This window comes from Suncus etruscus, chromosome X (assembly GCF_024139225.1).
Source record: "Suncus etruscus isolate mSunEtr1 chromosome X, mSunEtr1.pri.cur, whole genome shotgun sequence".
In the NCBI taxonomy this organism is placed as follows: domain Eukaryota; kingdom Metazoa; phylum Chordata; class Mammalia; order Eulipotyphla; family Soricidae; genus Suncus; species Suncus etruscus.
In genome coordinates this window covers 10,250,583-10,273,981 of record NC_064868.1, presented here as the reverse complement: position 1 = coordinate 10,273,981, position 23,399 = coordinate 10,250,583, and the positions used below count along the sequence as shown (strand labels likewise).

At 40.0% G+C, this 23,399-nt stretch overlaps 1 pseudogene; it reads left to right on the top strand.

Moving 5' to 3' along the window:
* The first annotated feature begins 13,151 nt into the window (after positions 1-13,151).
* LOC125999403 (dual specificity testis-specific protein kinase 2-like) lies at positions 13,152-23,087 on the top strand (annotated as a pseudogene).
* Positions 23,088-23,399: the final 312 nt, after the last annotated feature.

Below are 23,399 nucleotides of genomic sequence, written 5' to 3'. Positions count from 1 at the left end.
GCAAGGCAGACACCTTACCTCTAGAACCACCTCGCCGACCCTGATTTTAGTTGCTTTTAAGAAAGGAAACTGGATTCTCAAAACACACTAGACAATACTTCATGTTATAGACTCCTCTTACAGTGCTCATTATCATATCACTTAATTTTCTAGACTTGAAATTTATTATTGTTTTTAAGAATACACAATCTAACCCACAAAGCCTTTCTTCAGTAAAGTTTACCCTCACCAATGATGATTGGCCTAGAAAATGAAAACCTTTACATCTGACTTGCTATCTTTATATTTTTAAGTGTTCTGCCCCATTTCACCTGGGTAAACTTTTCAAATGTAACCTAGGGATCGATCCTCAGTGTCTGTGTATATGTACTCATGAGTGTGTGTTGGCCATCTCAATGTCTGTCTAATGTTCATCTGTAATATACATAATTTCTATGCTGTATATTGTCTTCCCCCTTTTCCCCCCCTTTGCTTACCACTTACAAATTCTTTTTTATTTCCAATTCTTTTTTAATATCTTTATTTAAACACTTTGATTACAAATATGATTGGGTTTCAGTCATGTAAAGAACAGCCCCCTTTCACCAGTGCAACATTCCCATCCCCAATATCCCAAGTCTCCCTCCTCCCTATCCCACTCCCATCTGTACTCTAGACAGGTTTCCTACTTCCCTCATTCTACTTCCCTCATTCACTCACATTGTTAGTCCTTCACTCTCTCAACCCCCATCTGTTATCCCACCCATTTAACCCTTTTTACCCTCAGTTCTTAACTCCTGATGAACAGAATATTCCCCCCACCTCAATCAGCTGCCAACCAGCTCCCAAAGTGAAAAGAGATTCTCAGCCTGAAAAGAAGCTGCCACTGCCTCTGCTGCTGATTTACTCTTAGTAGCCCCTTTCCCCCCACCTCCCTTAGCTGTGGACTGTTGCTTGCTACCGGAGTTGCTTGCTACCGGATTTGGTTTCTGAGAAGCCCCTGGCTTGAGGATATATCCTACTATATGACTGCTGGGAGCTATTTTTTATACTCCACAAGATCAAATCACAGGCTGAAACTATGTGCTGGATTTTACTCCTCATCTTAGACTATTTCAGCCTCTTTTTTTTTGTTTGTTTTTTTGGGTCACACCCGTTTGATGCTCAGGGGTTACTCCTGCCTAAGCGCTCAGAAATTGCCCATGACTTGGGGGAACAATATGGGACGCCGGGGGATCAAACCGTGGCCTTCCTTGGCTAGCGCTTGCAAGGCAGACACCTTACCTCTAGCGCCACCTCGCCAGCCCCTAGACTATTTCAAAAGACTTAAAGGGGACATGTATATCTCCTTTGAATATTTATTTAGATGTATTTCCCTAATAGGTAAAACCCTTGTTGTCTATCTTCTTATGTAGCAGCAATTCCCCCCATTTGGGGGGATCTGTTTAGTATGGACTTCTAGTAGATAAGTTTCTTTAGTGTTTTGAGTTCATGTTAGAACCAAGTAATAGGGATTGTTGGGCTTGTTATCTTTGCCCCCACATGCATCAATAGTACCTTGTGTCATTGTTCCTTTTTGCATAGGCACATTAAAATGGGGAAATCTTTTTTGTTTGTTTGTTTGTTTGGGCCACACCCAGTGGCACTCAGAAATCTTTCAACTGGCTCTGAGCTCAGAAATCACTCCTGGCAGGCTCTGGATACCATGTGGGATGCCGGGAATTAAACTGGGGTCCATCCATGGTTGGCTGCATGCAAGGCAAATGCACTACCCCTGTGCTATTTCTCTGATCCTCAAATGGGGAAATCTTATGTGTGCAAACAAGTTCTTATCTAATAAAGATAGGAAAACATAAATTTTATACTGCATTGGGAACTTATTCCTTCTGAACACTTGTCATAGTGACTTGGCTTAGGCTTGAGAAGACCAGACATTGACCATTTACATGAACTTGGATCCAGCCTCTCAGTTTTCTACACCAACACCAGGAATCGTACTTCTACCAGAGAAGGCCCTACTGCTGCCCTGGCATCGACTTACTCCAGAGTAGGTTCATATGACACACTGATGACTTGGTAACAGCAACAACCCTCTTTCAGGGCAGGGTTCTCTGCATTGCCACCTAATGGTGAGATGAAACCAGAAAATGCTCCAAATCACCCTGGAATTGACATAGGATTTGTATAGAAACTAGGATCTCTAACTACAGAAACCTTACAGCAACAACTATGATGGTGAAGAGCTTTTACTGGAACCACAGAAAAAGACTTTGGAGTTGGACAACTTAGTAGGCCTGGAGCCTGGATTTGGTCTTATGCCAGGATACTTCATGGGTAAGGTGTCCCTGTTTTTAGGTCAAAGATTTTTCCTTTCTATTTCCCCCATATTTTACTATGACTATGCATACAATATCAAATGCCACACACACGCATATTGCATGTTTTATCTCTTATCTTTAAAATAAAAGAGCTTGCTAAATCTTCTACTAATTGTATTAATGACTTTATTGGAGACAAAATAATTTTCACAAATACACTTGCTACTGAACTTTTTCTTCTCTTCCATTTTGGCTTTTCTTTCTATTTTCTTTCTATTTTTTAAATAACTTTGCCTTCCCTCATCTTAAAACAAAACTATTATGATTAGTTATGTCAACTATATGGTACATTTTCTTTAAATAAAAAAAAATTTAAAAATATTTGATCTCTTGTGTTCCTGGGAAACAACGGCAATGGTTTTTTGGGGGGGGAGTGTTTGGGGGGCCTCTTCTGGCAGGGCTAAGGGGTTACTCCTGGCTCTGCATTCAGGAATTACATCTGCAGTGCTTGGGGAACCATATGGAATTCTGAGGATGGAACTCGGATCAGCTTTGTGCAAGGCAAGTGCCCTACCCTCTGTGCTATTGCTCCGGCCCCCACCAATGGTAAATGTTTCAGTGGTGTCAATGAGCATTTTAAAATAAAAATGGAAGATAATACTATTGTAAGGAATTGTGTGTGTGTTTGTGTGTGTTGTGTGTATAATGAGAAACCTTCTTCCCTCCCCTTAAACAATCAAGAATATAATGAAGTCAAAATAAAGTGCAGGACATTATTCCAGCTAAACTCATAAGCTCTGCCATCTAGAAAAGAAAGAATAATCCTTCATTCTGAAGGAAATGCCATAAGCAGTAAACGAAAGAACTAATTTCATCAAGATTGAGCACCCTTTGGCTAAGGTTCTTAACACATTTTCATAACTCTTTTTTTTTTATACATGCAGGTATTATAAACCAGGGAAAATGAAATTTACTTTCTAATGTTTATACTCATTAGCGCCTTCCAATTCTGGGACAATCTGGCACTAAAAATCAGCAATAATTTTATTATAATATTAAGACATTATTAATATGCAATGCCATTGTTCTCTTTAAATGAGCCAACAAATAAGTGTTGTAATATTTTCTCAGTTTTCACTTCGAAAGCAGTGTGTTGATAGCTAATCCACATTTGCAAACATTCTCCTGGGTCCTCATTAAATCCCTGACTTTAAAGAGGTTCAAGCTCCCACAACAAAGAGAAGAGAAAAGAGAATCTGAACACTAATGCATGAAGACAAAGACACTCTTCATGCTATGAAAAATAAAGGGGGGGGGAAGGCTGTGTTTCCTGTCACTTTTCTCTTACACAGTTTCAACTACTTAATTATAATCTTTAGCATGAGGAATGAAGTGCTATTTCCTGAAGAAAACAGCAAACGAGCAGGTGGATAGTCAGGAACTTTCTTGTCTTGTTCAAAGATTTTAGCAGGCAAGAAAAGCTCAAAAAATAACTTCACTGCCACACAGAGCACATTGAAATCTTCTCAAAGTGACAGGAATGAACATATTCATGGACATGACCCTAGGATACAGCCTTTTTGTGGCTGTATGATAAGCAAAATTTTATGCACCTAAAATTATATTTGTTCTCTAATTATGTAACTCGGGGTAGTCAATGGTAAATCATTATCAATTCGGTCTAGCATCATTCTCCAATTTTAAGCTTCTTTAAAAACCTTGGAAGTTAACTTTAGAGTGACATGTTATAAAACTAGAAAAACATAGGTGATGGAAAATGTAACTCAGGGTAGCCAATGGTAAATCATTATCAATTCAGTCTAGTATCATCCTCCAATTTTAAGCTTCTTTAAAACCTTGGAAGTTAACTTTAGAGTGACATGTTATAAAACTAGAAAAACATAGGTGATGGAAAATGTGCACTGATGATGTACAACTGGTGTTGTACATGGTATGACTGAACTCATCATGAACAACTTTTTAACTGTGTATTTCATAGTGATTCAATGAAAAAGTTATTAATTAAAAAAACGATAAAAAACAGGGGCCACAGTGAGTACAGCAGGCAGCGCATTTGCCTTTAGGAGGCTGATCTGATTTTGATCCCCAGCATCCCATGTGATTCCCTAAGCTCCACCAAGTGTGATTCCTGAGTGCAGAGCCAGGAGTAAGTACTAAGGTGGGTCAATTTGTTCTGGTGTGACCCAAAACAAATAGACCATAAAACCTACTAAAACATAAAACATTGATTGTTTTATGTTTGAAAATGAAGCAGGCAAGAAAGCCAATAGGGAAAGAGCCCCCTATGACAATGAGTTCTTTTTATTTTATTTTATTTTATTTTATTTTATTTTATTTTATTTAAACACCTTGATTACATCCATGATTGTGTTTGGGTTTCAGTCATGTAAAGAACACCACCCATCACCAGTGCAACATTCCCATCACCAATGACAATGAGTTCTTATGCATAACAAAACCAAGAGATAGGATTTAAAAAAGTTACTCTGTCACTAGTCCTAACTTCTGACAGGACTCACCTTGAGGACACAGGAACTGAGGCCTATGATAAGACCTTAAAAGACTCCAGAACAGACCAAGAGAAGCCTGAACCCCCTACAGAAAGGAATTCCAGAAGGAACAAAGGCCAGGAAAGGAATATCAAAATTCAGCAGCTACCCCCAAACCCTTCACCCTGACAACCACCTTAGCAACAGGACTCTTACCTGGGTGGGAAAACCCTATAAAAGTCAACTTGGAACAAAGGAGGTGCACACATGAGGTGCACACATGTGTGTTGCCAGCTCATGGGCACGTGGTACCTGAACATATGTTGCCTACATCTCCCCTCTTGAGATGTGTACTTTTATATTTTAATTCCTGAGTGTATCCTTGGTCTCTTCACTCTGGAGAAGCCCTGTATCTCCTTTCTCAAAAACTTCCAAATCAAACTGTTCATTGCTCATCTCCTGTAATTCTTTTCTGAGAGGGTAAAGCTATGACCCAAAAGGTCTGGGTAAAGTGTAGGACTAACTTTCCTTGCCTACAAGGAGCAAGATCATAGCAGATTAATCAGTCCTACATCTTCCCAGCTGTTCCTGGGGTGGCAGAGGTTGATAGCAGAGAAGCAATTTCCTTCCTGAATCACCTGAGAATCCCCACCAGCATCAAGAATAATAACTCAATGTAGTTTAACACATATCTACATTTTTCTTTTCATCCCAGTATTAAATTGTGAAAATTTACAATTTACATATATCAAGAGGGGAGACGTGGGTAACATGTGAGCAGGCAACACATATGCTCTGGCAGCACATGTACCCAAATCTACACTTTTTTTTTGTTATTTTGGGTCACACCTGGCATCCTCAGGGGGTACTCCTGGCTCTATGCTCAGAAATCGCTCCTGGCAGGCTCTGGAGACCATATGGGATGCTGGAATTCGAACCACAGTCCTTCTGCATGCAAGACAAGCACCCTACCTCCACGCTCTCTCTCCGGCTCCTCAAACCTACATTTTAACATTTTAATTTGACCAAAGTGAATTACAAATCTTTCACAGTAATATTTTAGGGGCATTCCCACCATCAATGTTGTCCTCCCTCCACCCCTGCTCCCAGCATGCATCCCATATCTCCCTACTTTACCCCCCGGGCTGCTAGTATAAGTGGTCCCCTCTGTGTCTAGCATGTTGTAGATTGGGTATCGATTCTCTTGTCATTGGCTTTGGATTTGGTGTTTAAGTCTGATCTTTTTTTTTATTTCTACTTAATGTTCATATCACTGTTTAGTCTTGCTACCCTCCGTTATTTCCCCCTCCATTTGTGAGGCGGTACAAGATGGTTCAAGTTATGTGGTTCTGTTTGAAGGAAAGAATAAAATAACAATAAAATAAAATGGGGCAAAAATCAAACGACCAAAAAATGGGATGAGTCCTTCTAGAGGCTAAAATATCAATTTAAGAGAAGAAAGGGAAAAAAGGAAGAAAAACATAACAATACAAAAAAAATCAAACAAAAAACTCAAAAAGCACCGCAGCAATAAAGACAACAACTACACAATAACCATGGTACTGAAATAAAAACAAAACAAAGCACATATAAAAACAACAAATCTACATTAAAAAAAACTTAAACACCGAGTAGAAGTAATGGTAGTTTATTTGATCTGTTTACATTTAGATAAACACATAAAAGTAGAATAAAATGTAGTTCACAGAGAGAAATTAGAAAAAAAAGTAGCTTTTCTTATTAAACTATAACTCTTCAACTAGCTTTGCTTGTCAAAATTGCATGAACTGGGGCCGTAGAGATAGCATGGAGGTAGAATGTTTGCCTGGCATGCAGGATGGTGATTTGAATCCCGGCATCCCCTATGGTCCCCCGAGCCTGCCAGGAGCAATTTCTGAGCACAGAGTCAGGAGGAACCCCTGAGAGCAGTCGGGTGTAACCCAAAAACAAAACAAAAAAAATTGCATGAACTGAAATTCTTCGATGATTAGCTTTCTGCAAACGTTTTAGTATTTTTAAAGTACTAGAAGATCAATTTCCTTATTCTTTGAAATTTGAAAGCACACATTTTCTTCTAGACATGGATGTACATGAAATCTATTATGCTGAGTGAAATAAGTCAGAGAGAGAGAGAAAGACACAGAATGGTCTCACTCATCTATGGGTTTTAAGAAAAATGAAAGACATTCTTGCAATAATTTTCAGAGAGAAAAAAGAGGAGGGCTGTAAGTTATAGCCCACTTCATGATGAGTGATGAGTCTAGTTAAAGAAATAAATACATTGTGAACTATCCTAACAATGAGAATGTATGAGAGAAATAGAAAGCCTGTCTAGAGTACAGGCAGGGGCGGGGTGGGGAGGAGGGTTATTTGGGACATTGGTGGTGGGAATGTTGCACTGTCGATGTGGGGTGTCCTCTTATATGACTGAAACCCAACCACAATTATGTGTTTAATCAAGGTGTTCAAATAAAATATTATAAATTAAAAAATAAGTTATTTGTTATTCTTAAATGATATAATCTCAAAATAGACATGTGGAAAAAGAAAAATAGCCTAAATCTCCTGACTTGTCGAGATAAAGTAGATCTGACCATCCATTGATACATTTAAAGAAATTACAAACAGAAACAGTAATATCAGAAACAAAATTTCCATCTACTACAGCAAAATATGAGACTTGAGATTTTGGGGGCTAGAATTTTAGGGACTACAATGGGTATGGCATTTGCCTTGCAGACAATTGACCTGGGTTCAATCCCCGGCATCCCATATGATTCCCTGAGTCCTACAGAAGTAATTCTTGAATGCAAATCTAGGAGTAACCCCTAAGCACTGTGCCAACCAGTAAAGGTCCTCTTTCCAGTGCATTAGAGGATCTAGGATGTTCCCCCCAGCTGATGACAATGAAAGAACAGGACCCAGGCTGATGACCAGAGACACTTTGTTCCCTTCCAATGATGTTTATATAGTACAAGAGGAACTGGGATATGTGCAGGGTAACAAGACATTAAAGAAGAATGGCCTAGGGGTATGTGAAGACCAGGGGAGAAGATAAACATGAACAGTGAGGCTTAGCACCACAGTGTTAATGGATATTATCTCCTTTAACCAAATTTCTTTGTGAGGGAGAAGGGACAGCCCAGCTTTAAACCTTATTAGGAGTCACTAATCATGAAGGGGATGGTGCCCCTCTTTGAGCTGTCCTTCACCATCTCTGCTGCAATGGTTTCTCCAAAGCTTTCACCCTTAAGGGGAAGTCCTAGAATATTGGTCTATGAGGTCTCCCAGAACAAACAGCTTTACAGGGGTTCAGTCTGCCAGTTGATTGGGGAACAGTGTCACAGAGGGCACCCAGCAGAGCACCATTGGGTGTGACAAAAATTTTTTTTAAATATGATGGCCTCTAGATCCAGGCTAACTAGGTTGGAATCTCATTTGCATTATTTTTTGTCATAGGAGGGCACTTATATAGTTTAGAAACTACTAACTTTTAGCTTGGTACTCAGAGGTCTTACCTGGCAATGCTAAAGAGACCATGTGGCGACAGGAATCAAATCCAGAATGAAAAGTGATTATTTCTGGCCCCCCTCACTAATTAGCTATGCGACCCGGGGCAAATGACCAGACTTCAAAATGGGGAAGTTAGCTGAAGTTGCAGCCCAGTGATAGAGCACATGCTCAGTATATGTGGGGCCATGCATTTGGTCCATGACACACACACACAAATGTGGGATTAGGTTGGGAATTAGGTTGCTCTGAGGGTTAATAAACCAGTAAGACTATTCTTATGTTAATTCTCATTACTAGATACCAATTTTCAAACATCACAATCCAGTTTACGAATTAATGCCTCCAAACACAATGGTGTTCTCTCTGTCACAAAGAAACTGTTATGATCCTCCAAGTATTAATCTATCTAGATGCTTCATTCTATGTCCCCAAGTCCCAGCTTTTTCTAACCTTCTCTCTATTGTATTATCAGTTTCTTCCACTTTACTGACAAAAGGAGTGCAAATGGAAATTCCACCAACTTTTAATCCACATCAACTGCCCATTCCAAAACCAGTTTCACTTTCTTTCTGTAAATTATTCTCCTTTTCCTATGGAAGGATATTTTTAGGTTTATATACTGAATCTCATGGTAAATTTTAAATTTTAATCTCTTCAAAGAGTAACACCCAGCATTTGCCTCTTTCTCTTTTTTTTTTTTTTTTTTTTTGGCTTTGGGTTTTTGGATCACACCCAACAGCACTCAGCGGTTACTCCTGGCAGGCTCGGGGGACCATATGGGACGCCAGGAATGGAACAGAGGTCCACCTGGGATTGGCCATGTGCAAGGCAAACACCCTACCACTGTGCTATCTCTCTGGCCCCCTCATTCTCTATTTTCATCAACAAAATCCTAGTTTTCATTTATAAAACCTATGTATAAAGTGATCCCATCCTATAAAAACAAATATCTCTTCAATTCCTCCTCCCCAATGTCTTTCTTCCCTTTAAGAGAATTACTTATTAAGAAAATCACGGGGCCGGAGAGATAGCATGGAGGTAAGGCGTTTGCCTTTCATGCAGGAGGTCATCGGTTCGAATCCCGGCGCCCCATATGGTCCCCTGTGCCTGCCAGGAGCAATTTCTGAGCCTGGAGCCAGGAATAACCCCTGAGCACTGCCAGGTGTGACCCAAAAACCAAAAAAAAAAAAAAAAAAAGAAAATCACGTGTTATTGCTTTCTTTGTTGTTTAGTTTTTTTTTGGCTTATAGGCCACACCCAGTGATGCTTTGTATTCCTGGTTCTGTGCTGAGGAATTACTCCTGGTTGTGCCTAGGGGACCACATGAGATGCCAGGAATGAATCAGAGTTGGCTATGAGCATGGTAAACAATCTACCCCCCTGTATTATCTCTACAACTCCTATAATGTATTCTTTGTCTCAATTTTTTAATCACACTATTACTTCATAACTGGCTTTTTCATGTCCATCTGTACTATGCCAATCAAATTCTCTTATCATCATGACAGACAGTCTTCATATGCTGTGCCCCACACACTGATCTTTGTTGTAGCATTTGCCATTAAATCTCCATGGTGATGGAGGAAATTTTCTAGTGCTCTCTCATTTTTCAGGCGCTATAATTTACAAGTTGTTGACACCTGAGATTCAAACATACAATGTCTCAGTTGTAACCCCATAATGTCCACACCACTCATTCTCTCTCACTTCACAAACTACCCACTTAACAAACACATTTTAGGTGTAATTATTGTAGCTTGGGCCCCAGGCTTACAGTAGTTAGGTCTAGTGACTTGGATATTGAAAATTTCCTTGCCTCCACAGCCCAAATAAGACCAAGGTTCTGGACTCTTGCTTCTATACTACATCCAGATTTCTTCTTTTTGTTTCACTCCTCCTTTTCTCTCCTTCCCCAACATTTTCATTCTGTATTCTAGAACCAAAAGTTTTTCCACCTTTGATTTCCTCCATTTTCTTGTCCTGTTATTCTATATACCACAGATTGGTGAAAATTCTTTTTTTTTTGTTTTGTTTTTGTTTTGGTTTTGGGTCACACCCGACAGCGCTCAGGGTTACTCCTGGCTCTACACTCAGAAATCGCTCCTGGCAGGCTCGAGGGACCATATAGGATGCTGGGATTCAAACCACCATCCTTCTGCACGCAAGGCAAATGCCTTAACTCCATACTATCTCTCCGGCCCCGAGAAGTCTTTTGTCTTTATGATTTACTTAACAAGTGATCTTCCACTTCCATCCAAGTTGCCCAAGACACAGAAACTTTCATTTGAAAAGATATATTCACACCTATGTTCATTGTAGTATTTAGCATAATGTCCAGGACATGAAAGCAACCCGGTGTCCAATAGCAGGTGAATGGATAATGAAGTTGTGAAAGATATACACAATAGAATACTATGCAGCTATAGGAAGAAATGAAATCATTCAATTCCCTACTTGGTTCTCTTTCAGAGGTATTCAGATACTCTTAATTCTTTAGTTTCTCGTATAAGTCTACAGTCAGTTAAAAGTTTTCAGGGTTTGGGCCCGGAGAGATAGCACAACGGTGTTTGCCTTGCAAGCAGCCGATCCAGGACCAAAGGTGGTTGGTTCGAATCCTGGTGTCCCATATGGTCCCCCGTGCCTTCCAGGAGCTATTTCTGAGCAGACAGCCAGGAGTAACCCCTGAGCACCGCCAGGTGTGGCCCAAAACAAAACAAAAAAACCAAAAAAGTTTTCAGGGGTTAAAAAAAGTAGGATATGCGTGATGATACAATAAATCTCTCTCAGTTTGAGGAGAAAAGACAACAGGACACTCTCCCAACACCTTCACAAGATCTAGTTATTAACCTTTAAGATCTGTATAAAAATGTTATGGTCTTTATTTTCAAAGTTAAACATCTCTGGTTAGCTTTATTTCCAAGCACTTGATGTTTTATCCTAATATAAATAGCATTTAAAATACTTTATTTGGTAATAATTTGTTGTTGGAAACTAAACATTCAACTTAATTTATGTTATTTATCTAGAAATATGGCTAAATTCCCTTCTAAATGTCAATAAATTATTCAGATATTTTTGTATTATTTCTGTGCACATATTGTGTAAAAATGATTTTATCTTCTATAAAAAGTATGGTTTATCTCTTCAAAACCACAATCGTTTATTTTGCCAGTGATAACTGGCATATTGGTATTTCTTCCTTTTATCCTTCGATAATTTGTACTCTTCCCTTGAAAAACCCTGTTCAAATGGAATTTCACTTAGAAATATTTCCCAGAATCATCCATTCTATGTAAAATTTCCCTCCTCTGTCTTTGGATCCTTCCAGAGCCATATTATTCACCCTACTTTCTATATGATCATTTCTCTGACCCATCCTATAGCCAAGCAATTCCTTGAAACTAACAAAATGCTTCAAAAATGGAAGAAAATCAATAAATGTCTGCTGAATGAGTAATTAAATGACTGTTTTTTAATTCCCTGGATGTGTCTTTTCAATAACTACTACACTCCCATAGGCAATATTTTCATGGGAAAATCTATGAAGCATAATTAATATAACATTATAAAGTGCCATATATACCAAGGTGTAAAACTGTGATCAATTATGTTTCCTTACCCTCAGAAGTATCTTCAATGAGTTGATCACAGAGTCAAAGACAACAAGGACAAAAATAAACAAATCAAATTAAAAAGTCTGTACAGCCAAAGAAACTTAAACCCTAATAAAAAACAAAGAGACCCTACTGAATGGGAGAAAATATTTGCATATACCAGATAAAGAGCTTATAAGCAAGATCTACAAAGCATTCAAAGTTCAACAACAAAAAATTCCAACAATCTCATCCAAAGATGGAGAAAAAAGATTAATATACTTCCTCAAAGAAGACATAAACATGGTTAAGAGGCATATGAAAAAGTGCTTATTATCACTTATGATTAGGAAAATATAAATCAAAGCAACATTAAGATATCATGTCACAGAGGAAGAATGGAAAATGACAGAGTTGGTGGGATTGTTGTGAGAAAGGAAACCCCTTTCACTGTTGGTGGGAATGTTGTCTAACTCAACTTCAATGGAAAGCAAAATGAATGGCGATCTCTCCAATTAATAGAATTAGACCTCCCATGTGATCTGGCAAATCTTAGCACCTATTCCCCAAACACAGTTATATTAATTCAAGGTATATATCACACCTATGTTCATTGCAGAATTTAGTACAATAGCCAAGATATTGATACAACCCAAATGCCCAACTACAGATGAATAAATCAGGAACTTGTAGCTTATATACACAATGGAATACTATGTAGCTCCAAAAAGGACAAAACCATGTACTTTACTGTAACATGGCTGGAACTAGCAAATATCATGCTGAATGAAATCAGACAGAAGGATAGGAATAGATACAGAATGATCTCTCCTATGTAGGATCTAAAACTACTCACTCAGCAAGGTAGCAACAAAGGAAGAGTTGCTCTACAGAACTGAGAGATGTGTGTGGGAAGACAGGGAGATGGTTGCAAGGAAGGGCTCTTTGAGACTTTAGGGGGTGCTCCCATGATGGGGTGGTCTTGTAATTATCACCAACAGTACTATAACTCACAGTACTTCAATCAATACAGATACAAATTAATAAAAATTTAAGATAAAACCAGTAGCTCTCAACAACTTAATTTTAAAAAATTGGCATAAGTGGCTGGGGGAGGGAGGACGGCCCCGGCTTTGTGGGCCATGGCTGTAGTCTCCTCGTTCTCTGCTGCTGCCAGCCTTGCAGAGTCACTGGCTTCAGCGCAAGAGACCCCCACCGCAAAAGTGGTTGTTTAAACTATGAATCGGAGCAAACGAAATTCAATTGCTAGATTTCCCACAAGTGGAGCATCTAGAAGCTTATGAAGGAGGTGGTGGAGGGGATGGGAAGATGATCCAGGTGGAAAGAAATGAAACATCTTCATATTGAGCTCTGATGAATGCCTTTTCTAGACTGACACGATTAGATGACTTCACAGTTGAAAAAATAGGATCTGAGTTCTTTGAAGTGTTCAAGGTACGACACTGAGTTTCTGGTCAGGTGATGGCTCTTAAGATGAACACACTGAGCAGCCACTGGGAAAACATGCTGAAAGAAGTGCAGCTCATGAATAGTCTCTCCCATCTTAACATCCTTAAGTTCATGTGTACATCAAGGACAATTGCATGCACTGACAGAGTATCTGGACTCTGGAAACCTGGGATAGTTGCTAGATAGTAAACAGCATGTACCCTGGACTGTGAGGGTTAAATTGGCTTATGACATAGCAGTGGGTCTCTGCTATCTTCATTTGAAAGGTATTTTTCCATAGGAACCTCATGTCTAAGAACTGCCTGATAAAGGATGAAAATGATTATTCCACCATGGTAGCTGACTTTGGCCTGGCTGAGAAGATCCCTGATGTCAGCATGAGGAGTGAGAAGCTGGCTGTGGTGGGCTACCTTTCTGGATGGCACCGGAGGTTCTCCGAGATGAGCCCTACAATGAGAAGGCAGATGTGTTCTCTTATGCTATCATTCTCTGTGAGATCTTTGCTCTCATCCAAGCTGATCCGGACTATCTACCCCACACAGAGAACTTTGGGCTAGACTTTCCAGCACCTGGTCGGAGACTCTTCCTTAGACTTTCTGCAACTCACCTTCAACTGCTGTAATATGGACCCCAAACTGTGTCCATCATTTGTGGACATTGAGAAGATTCTGAAGGAAATTTTGAGACACCTAAAAGAAGAAGAGCTGGAAGACAGAACGCTGCAACCCACAGGCAAGGGACTCTTAGAGAAATGACCTGGAATGAAGCGACTGATCTCCCTGGATGACAAGATCCCTCCCAAATTCCCACAACATACCATCTGGTTGTCTCGAAGTCTTCTTTCATAAGCCCATAAGCCCCCCTATATAGTGAATGTCTTAGATCCCTATGAGGTGGTAATCCACATACTCACAAAATCAATCCTTTCAGAGCTCGTCAGGACCTCAAGGATGGCAAGACCAAGTTATTTGACTCTCAGCAAGTCTGTCATTTCCTTGGTATCTGACCTGTATGCACCAAGGTCTGGAAATATGCCCTTGGCTGACTGGCAAGAGCCACTGGCTCCATCTGCTCGCCGGTGGCATTCTTTGCCTGGCTCACCAGAGTTCTTGCATCAAGAGGCTTGTCCATTTGTAGGCCAAGAAAAACCATCTGATTGGCCCCCACCATTCCTCAGTAGTCTCAAGTACAGAGTAAGAGAAATACTGCGGTTTCGAGTACCTACCCAACCATTCGCTCCCACCCATGAGGACATGGACTATTCCAGTCCTCAGGAAGAAAATGGATTGGGGACCAGGCCTCAGGGGCCAAATCCATGCCTTCAAGGTACCTCTGAGGAGATGGAGGTAGAAGAAAAGCCAAGAGGCTTGGCTCCCTCCCCCTTGCTTAGGCATCAGCCTAAATATGTAAAAGTGTGGGATAGATAAGAGGGCTGTTTTTATCATCTGTGAACTGAAGCCACAGGGCCCCCTGGGAGCACAGGCTTGACTTTGGGGTTCTAGTGGCTCTAGGGAGGCAGGAGTGAGAAACTTTCCTGCTTAGGGACAATAGCTGTTAGCAAGCATATGAAATCCAGCAAAGCACTCTGATTCACACCTGAGCCTCTATGCACTTCCCAGACAGGACCAGAAGACTCCTAGTTCTAGTTTGTGCTGGCAGGAAGCTGGTACCTCAGGTTCTTCTACCCTTTCTGTCTCTTGCCGTTTCCTAGGGCATATAAACTACTAGATGGAACCTAGAGCTGACCAGGAGGCCATAAAGGATTGCTTATTTCTCACACCTAAAGAGTGGGGTGCTTCTTGCCAATTATGTCTAAGACACTTGAATACTTGTTGTTTGTACTTACTACATAATCAGACCACATTACTACATTTCTATGCAAGGAGAAGGCAAGCAGTGTGCTGGTCAGGGCTCTTAGCTAACCTAGTCAAAGATTTTTTTCCAGTTGATTAATCTATTTTCATATTTATGAAGATGTCTTAATGTTCTGCCCTGTAAGACTTTCAACTTTGTGGTTGGAAGTGGGGCTGGTTTTGTTGACCCTAGGGTTTGTATTTGTCTAATATGTGAAACACTCAGTTGGTTAAATGGTTCATATAGGAGCTGATTTTCTTCTCTTCATGCTATATGAATGGAGCCAGGGGAAGTCTGTCCTTACAGTATTGCAATAAGAAATAACCAAAGATGAAGCTGGTCAAATATTTTCATAACTTGTTTCTGTTGATTATTTTTTGTAAAACTGTCTCAATATACTTTCTGATTAAAAGTAAATAAAGATGGCATTAAAAAATTGGAACTGGGCCAGAGAGATAGCATGGAGGTAGAGCATTTGCCTTGAATGCAGAAGGATGGTGGTTTGAATCCCAGCACCCCATATGGTCCCCGAGCCTGCCAGGAACGATTTCTGAGCATATAGCCAGGAGTAACCCCTGAGCGCTGCTGGGTTTGACCCAAAAATGAAAATAAATAAAATAAATAAATTTAAAAAATTGGAATTTGTTCTCCTTTTTTTGTTTGTTTTTGGGTCGCACCCAGCATTGCTCAGGGGTTCCTCCTGGCTCTACAGTCAGAAATCTCTCCTGGCAGGCTCAGGGGACCATATGGGATGCTGGGATTCAAACCACCGACCTTCTGCATGCAAGGCAAATGCCTTACCTCCATGCTATCTCTTCGGCCCCTGTTTTCCTTTTTGCAATGCATCCCACTAATGCTGACAGGAGGAATGATGTTGCCAGGAACTTAAGACAAAGTGAAAATGAAGCCTCTTCTCTCCTTGTATTGCTCTCTACCTTCCTCTAGTCGTCCCTACTAGCAGAACTTAACCGAAAGCCAAGTTGCTAAGGAGTGATATAGTTTTTGAAGTCTCAGCATCGCTGAGGAGACTCTAAGTGGAGAGATAATATCTTCCCAAGTGCCTACCTCACCCTTAGAAGTACTCAGCATCCATGATCATTCTCCATAACACACTTCAGTTTACACAATAATAATAACACCTGTACACTCTTGGCCAATCTTCATCAAAGTGAGATATCTCAACAGTCTGGCCATCTCAAGACAACAGGCATGGCTTCCATGTGTAGGTGATGTGAATTAGACTTCTATTGCAGCTATTACCACACCTAACATATATCACAAAGTCTTAAATAAGCAATAAGGAAAGGAAAAAAAGAATTGAGTGGATGTTTGTGTTAGTTTTCCATTTCTGCAGAGCAAACTGGTACCAACTTGGTGACTTAAAACAATAATTTATTAGCTTCTGGTTCTGGAGGTCAGAAGTTAACACAGCGTGGCTGGGTGCTCTGCCCAAAGAGCCTATCATGATGTTAGGATTAAGTTTGCCCTGGACTCAGATCTCAGCTGGAGGCTCTGAGGAAAAATATGCTCCCAAACTCATTCTTGCTGCAGGCAGAATTCAGTTCCTTTTCATCAGAGAACTGAAAATCCTTCTTTGCTGGCTGCCACCTAGGGGCTGCTCTCGATTACAAGTTGTCACGTTCTTTGTCACATGACTCCCTACAACTTGAATCCAGAAAAGGCATATTCAATCCTCATCATGTTTGGAAACATGGACTTTCTCTTTTGTGACCAGTGTGAACAAATGTGTTTTTAAAGGGCTTGTATGATTAAGCAGTTTATCCACCTAGTCTTCAGATCAATGAGTTTGGAACCTTAATTAAATTTACTGATAGCTGAGACAAAAGAGAGAAGGGCTGGAAGTTCCAGCTCACCTTATGAAGCTCACCACAAAGAGTGATGAGTGCTGTTAGAGAAATAACTACATTGAGAACTATCCCAACAATGAGAATGTATGAGGGAAATAGAAAACCTGTCTAAAGTACAGGTGGGGTGGGGTGGGGAGGAGGGAGATTTGAGACATTGGTGATGGGAATGTTGCACTGGTGATGGGGGTGTTCTTTACATGACAGAAACCCAACCACAATCATGTTTGTAATCAAGGTGTTTAAATAAAAAATTATTTTAAAAAATTTACTGATAGCTGGGGTCTGAGTCTTACTACAACAGATAGGGCATTTATCTTGCATCTAGCTGACCTGGGTTCAATCCCCAACATCCCATATAGTGCCCTGGGCATTGACAGGAGTGATTCCTGTATGCAAGAATCTCCAAGCTGTAATCCCTGAACATCACGGGGTGTATACCCCTCAAAAAATCTAATAGCTGTATTAAAATTAGAGTTTGGTCAAAAAACTGGATAGTATAAATATACCAACAATCAGGAATTGATCGAGTTTCCTTCTGTGATGGGGTAACTCTAAGCTAATTTAAACGATCTGAATATCAGCCATCTTGCTATTTACTTTTCTCTATTTTTTTTATTGGCTTTTACTATTGACCATAGGAGCATTGAAAGACTTTCCGGGGTACCATACATTGTTCTCCAAGCTCCCCAATTCCACAGCAACAATGTAATTCCTCCTCAGTGATCAAGAATTATTGACAAGTCAATTAAAGAGAAGTCTCCTTCTTCACCCCGGAGTTCACTGATGAGAGAAGTCCAAAGCTTTGAACTGTAGACCCAGCTTTCAATTAAATGGAGTCATTACATGATCTTTCTTTAGATACTCTTTTCTGGAATCCATGTCATCCTAACCTGCAGAGTTCAAACTGGAGGATCAAAACAAAATAAACACTAAAAATTAAATCTACTACACTTTTGGTATTATAGAAAAAAACCCTCTACTTTTATTCCTTGGTGCATGGATTTGGAACTATGTGGTCTTGTTAGAAAAGAATGTAAGTGAACCATTTCTGATTCAAACTATAGATTAGTAAGATATAATTCATCTTTCAAAATGGATTCCTCTTCTCCCATTTGGTGTCATAACCTTCTTTAGTGGCTCATTCCACTTTTCTACAGGCCACTGTTATTTAGGCTCTTACCAGTATGTTTCATAAGTTTGGATTCGATGATGTATGTCTTTTAATTGGAAAATGAGTTCCTTGATTATTGAATATCTACCTGATGGTCAGTTAAGACTTAAATCCACTGGCAGCTGAGCTGGCATTTTTCTAGCATTCCAGGTAGGAAAAGCAAGCTCGCATCCAGAATATATATTATTCTAATAATAAGAAACCACTGTTCCTCAATGATGGAAAAAAAAATCCAAGTAATCAACCTGGTGGCTAATTGGTATCCTAGGAAATACCTACCTATCGGGAGTCTAGTAGGACTAAGAGAAAATAGATAAATAGCTTGTACAGAGTTTATAATTTGTTGGAAAGATTTCATCTTTAATTTTCTTGGGCCCATATGAATATTATCAAAAGGCAAATAATTACATTTAGCAAAAAAATTGCTATGATTCAATACCATACCATAAGCATAGAAATGTTTTAAAAACCTTTCCTTCTATGAAAACTTTATTTTTAATTTCCCTTTCTTTATTTGTCAATGTGTTGTTTATATGATCAGGGGTGCAGTGTTTACATGTGTGCTCTCCAGAGGTCACACACTTGGTTATGGGGCATTAGAAATCACTTGCTGTTGTATGGAGGAGGATCAGGCTACTGAGATCTCACAGTGCATGTGGTACAGTTTTAATGCTTTTTAAATGCTTTTCTCCCCTAATTTAACCCCTTTTTTACCCCATAATAAATTTTCATTCCAATACATGAAACAAATTTCTCAGGCTAATAGCAAAAACAAAACTTCCTTGCAATGCAAAGTAGAATTTAAAACATCTCCATGCATTTATCTCCTGGAACAGTAGTCTACAGTCCTGACTAAAAAAATAGCTGGGGGGGCACAGAACAATAGTATAGTGGGTAGGGTACTTGTATTGCACATGGCTGACCTGGGTTCAATCCCCAGCATCCCAATTGGTCACATGATCACTGCCAAAAATAATTCCTGAGCACGGACTCAAGAGTAATTCCTGAATATAGCCATGTGTTATCCAAAAACAAAAATAAATAGATGGAAACGATAGTTTGTTCATTCCTTTTCCCTGTATAGTATAAATCTGTGGCATCCAACCTTCACTAAACAGGTATTTATTAAGAATATACTTCTAGAAACTCTGTAGCAGTAAAAAAAAATACATTATATTTTCATTCATAGAAATTACATTTTCTACTATTACACAATAAAGAAATATATGATATTTCACATTAGTGAAAATGACAATGAGATCCTTTCACACCAATGAGAAGGGTCTATATCTTGGGGCCAGAGCAGCAGTAGGGCATTTGCTTTGCACGTGGCTAACCTAGGACAGTTTGATTCCCAGGTGTCCCACATGATCCCCAAGCCAGGATCGATTTCTGAGCACATAGCCAGGAGTAACCCTTGAGCATTACCAGATGTGTTCCAAAAACTAAAAAAAAATGGTTTATATCAAAAAGACTGAACCCTCTCTCATTATTGGTGACAATGGTGTATAGCTCAGCCTTGATGGAAAACAGTAAAGTTTTTTTTTTCAAAATAGTAAACATAGAGGGCCCTATTACCCAACAATAACCACTTCTTGGTACCTATCCCCAAACATAAAAAAATTAAAATGAAAAGATAAACACATGCCTAAGTCACTGCAGTTTTTATAACAATAGCCAGGATGTGGAAAAATACAAATGTAGGGGCCAAAACAATACCTCAGCAGTAGCGCATTTGACTGGCACATGGCTGACCCAGGACAGACCTCAGTTTGATCCCCATCATCCCATATGGTTCTCCAAACCAGGAGTGATTTCTAAGTGCATAGCCAGCAATAAACCCTGAGTGTCTCCGGGTGTGACCCCAAAGCAAACAAACCAAAAAATACAAATGTCTAACAATAGATGAATGGATAGAAAGGTGTTGCATATATATGATGGAATACTATGCCATCGTCAGAAAAGATGAGATCATGCAGTGCACTGCAGCATGGTAAAATAAGTCAGATGGAGTAGAAATAAGTCATACTAATCTGTGATATAGAGGGAGAAAAAACAAGGAGTCTCAAACTCAATTTACCCGGGGGCCGCAGGAGGCAAAGTCGGGGTGAGGCAGGGTCGCATAAGGGATTTCACAAAAAAAAAAAGTCCTCAGGCTTGAGTTCTCAGAGAACATTCCCCAGGCATACAATTACCTAATTTTTGACAAAGGAGCAAGAAATCCTAAGTGGAGCAGGGAAAATCTCTTCAACAAGTGGTGCTGGCAGAACTGGTTAGCGACTTGCAAAAAAGCGAACATAGACCCCCAGTTAACATCATGTACGAAGGTAAAATCCAAATGGATTAAAGACCTTGATATCAGACCAGATACCATAAGGCATATAGAACAACACATCGGTAAAACACTCCATGACATTGAGACTAAAGGTATCTTCAAGGAGGAAACTGCACTTTCCAAACAAGTGGAAGCAGAGATTAACAGATGGGAATACATTAAACTGAGAAGCTTCTGCACCTCAAAAGAAATAGTGCCCAGGATACAAGAGTCACCCACTGAGTGGGAGAAACTATTCACCCAACATCCTTCAGATAAGGGGCTAATATCCAAAATATACAGGGCACTGACAGAACTTTACCAAAAAAAAACATCTAATCCCATCAAAAAATGGGGAGAAGAAATGAACAGACACTTTGATAAAAAAAGAAATACAAATGGCCAAAAGACACATGAAAAAATGCTTCTCGTCACTAATCATCAGAGAGATGCAAATCAAAACAACGATGAGATACCACCTCACACCACAGAGATTGGCGCACATCACAAAGAATGAGAACAATCAGTGCTGGCGGGGATGTAGAGAGAAAAGAACTCTTATCCACTGCTGGTGGGAATGCCGTCTAGTACAGCCTCTATGGAAAGCGATATGGAGGTTCCTTCAAAATCTGGAAATTGAGCTCCCATTCGACCCAGCTATTCCACTCCTAGGGATATACCCTAGGAACACAAGAATACAATACAGAAACCCCTTCCTCACACCTATATTTATTGCAGCACTATTCACAATAGCCAGGCTCTGGAAACAACCAAGATGCCCTTCAACAGACGAATGGCTAAAGAAACTGTGGTACATATACACAATGGAATATTATGCAGCCATCAGGAGATGAAGTCATGAAATTTTCCTCTACATGGATGTACATGGAATCTATCATGCTCAGTGAAATAAGTCAGAGGGACAGAGAGAGAGAGAGACGCAGAATAGTCTCACTCGTCTATGGGTTTTAGGAAAAATAAAAGTCATTTTGTAACAATCCTCAGAGACAATTAGAGGAGAGCTGGAACACCAGCTCACTCCATGAAGCTCACCACAAAGAGTGGTGAGCACAGTTATAGAAATAACTACACTGAGAACTACCATAATCAAGTGAATGAATGAGGGAACTGGAAAGCCTGTCTGGAGTACAGGTGGGGGTGGGGTGGGATGGAGGGAGATTTGGGACTTTGGTGGCGGGAATGTTGCACTGGTGAAGAGGGGTGTTCTTTATATGACTGAAACCTTATCACAATCATTTATGTAATCAAGATATTCAAATAAAGAGAAAAAATTTAAAAAAAGTCCTCAGACGTTATTATTAACAGTTTTAAATATTTCTTCTGAACATGAATAGAACATTGAGTGAAGATCATGAACAGTTCTTCTGAACATGGCATCTTTTGCCTATTCCTTGCTGCCAGAGACTTGACAGTGCTTCTTCTCACAAATCTGAACCACATTTGGCTTTAGAGAGGAAGCAGTTGAGACCCTCATATGGCTTGAAGATGATCATCAAGTCTAGACCTGTACTTTGACTTATTGAAGTTCAATGTGGAGAATAGCTTTTCACACAAATATGTGCTCCCAAAAAGGCACATGGTGCACTTGAACATTCAGGAAAGTTCAGGGAAGCTGTGGGGGCAATTCACTCAAAAATTGCCCATGCGTGTCTGCTTTTCCACTAATCTCCCTGAACTTGGCTTTGAGATCAGAGTTGCATTGCAGGTCAATGAGCTCCATTTGAAGCACAGGAGGGGCATCTTGCACATCAAAGGAAAAGGGGTCCACAAAAATTTGGAAAGTGGTTCTGCTTTTTGAAGTCTGCAAATCTGTGATCAAATTCCTTCTCTAGCTTAGAAATAGCATCAACATATTTCTCACCACTGAATGGTATGCCTGCATCCACAAGTTCCTTGCATGCTGGGAAATGGCAAAGGTTTGTCTGAGAGAGCTGGGATTTCCATAACACAAGTTTTGTGGAGAATGCTCTCACGTTGTCATAGGCAGCACTGATAAGCTGCCCCGGGCCTTGTAACATCTTGTTTAGAACATTCAGCTTATGTGTGATGTCAACAAGAAAAGCTAAGTCCATGAGCCATTTGTGATCACTCAACTCAGAAATAGCATTTCCATCCTTCTCCATGAAGGCTTTCACTTCTCTCAACTCAAAAAATCTTTTCAGAACATTTCCCCTGCTGAGCCAACGTACCTTGGTGAAATAGAGCACATCTCCATATTCTGACTCCATTTCCTCTAAAAAAGCACGGAACCTCCTGTGCTTTAAGCCCTTGGATCTGATTTGGTTGATGCATTTCACAACAACAGACATCACCTTGTCACACGGCAGGCATTTACTGCAAAGGGCCTGCTGATGGATAATGCAGTGAAGAGCAATGGCCTTCTCTACACCCTTCTCTTTAAGTTTGTTTTGAACAAGTGCCACCAGTCCATTTTTCCTCCCTGTCATCGATGGCACTCCATCGATTATTCCAATAAACCTCTTCTATGGCAAACCTGCATTCTCAGTGGCATCACACAGATGCCGAAATATCTCATTAGTGGTGGTCTGGCCATGCATTGGAATTATTGTGAACAGCAACTCTGTCAATTCAAAATTGCAATCAACACGCGGACATAAATTGTGAGCTGCACAGTGTCTGTTCTATCTGTGCCCTCATCAAGAGCAACTGAGTATGCATCAAAACATTTGGCTTTCTCACACAGTTGATGATAAATGTCACTTGACATGTCAGAAATGCATTCTGCCACAGTGTTGGCAGAAAGGTGGATTTTGCTAAACTGACCTTT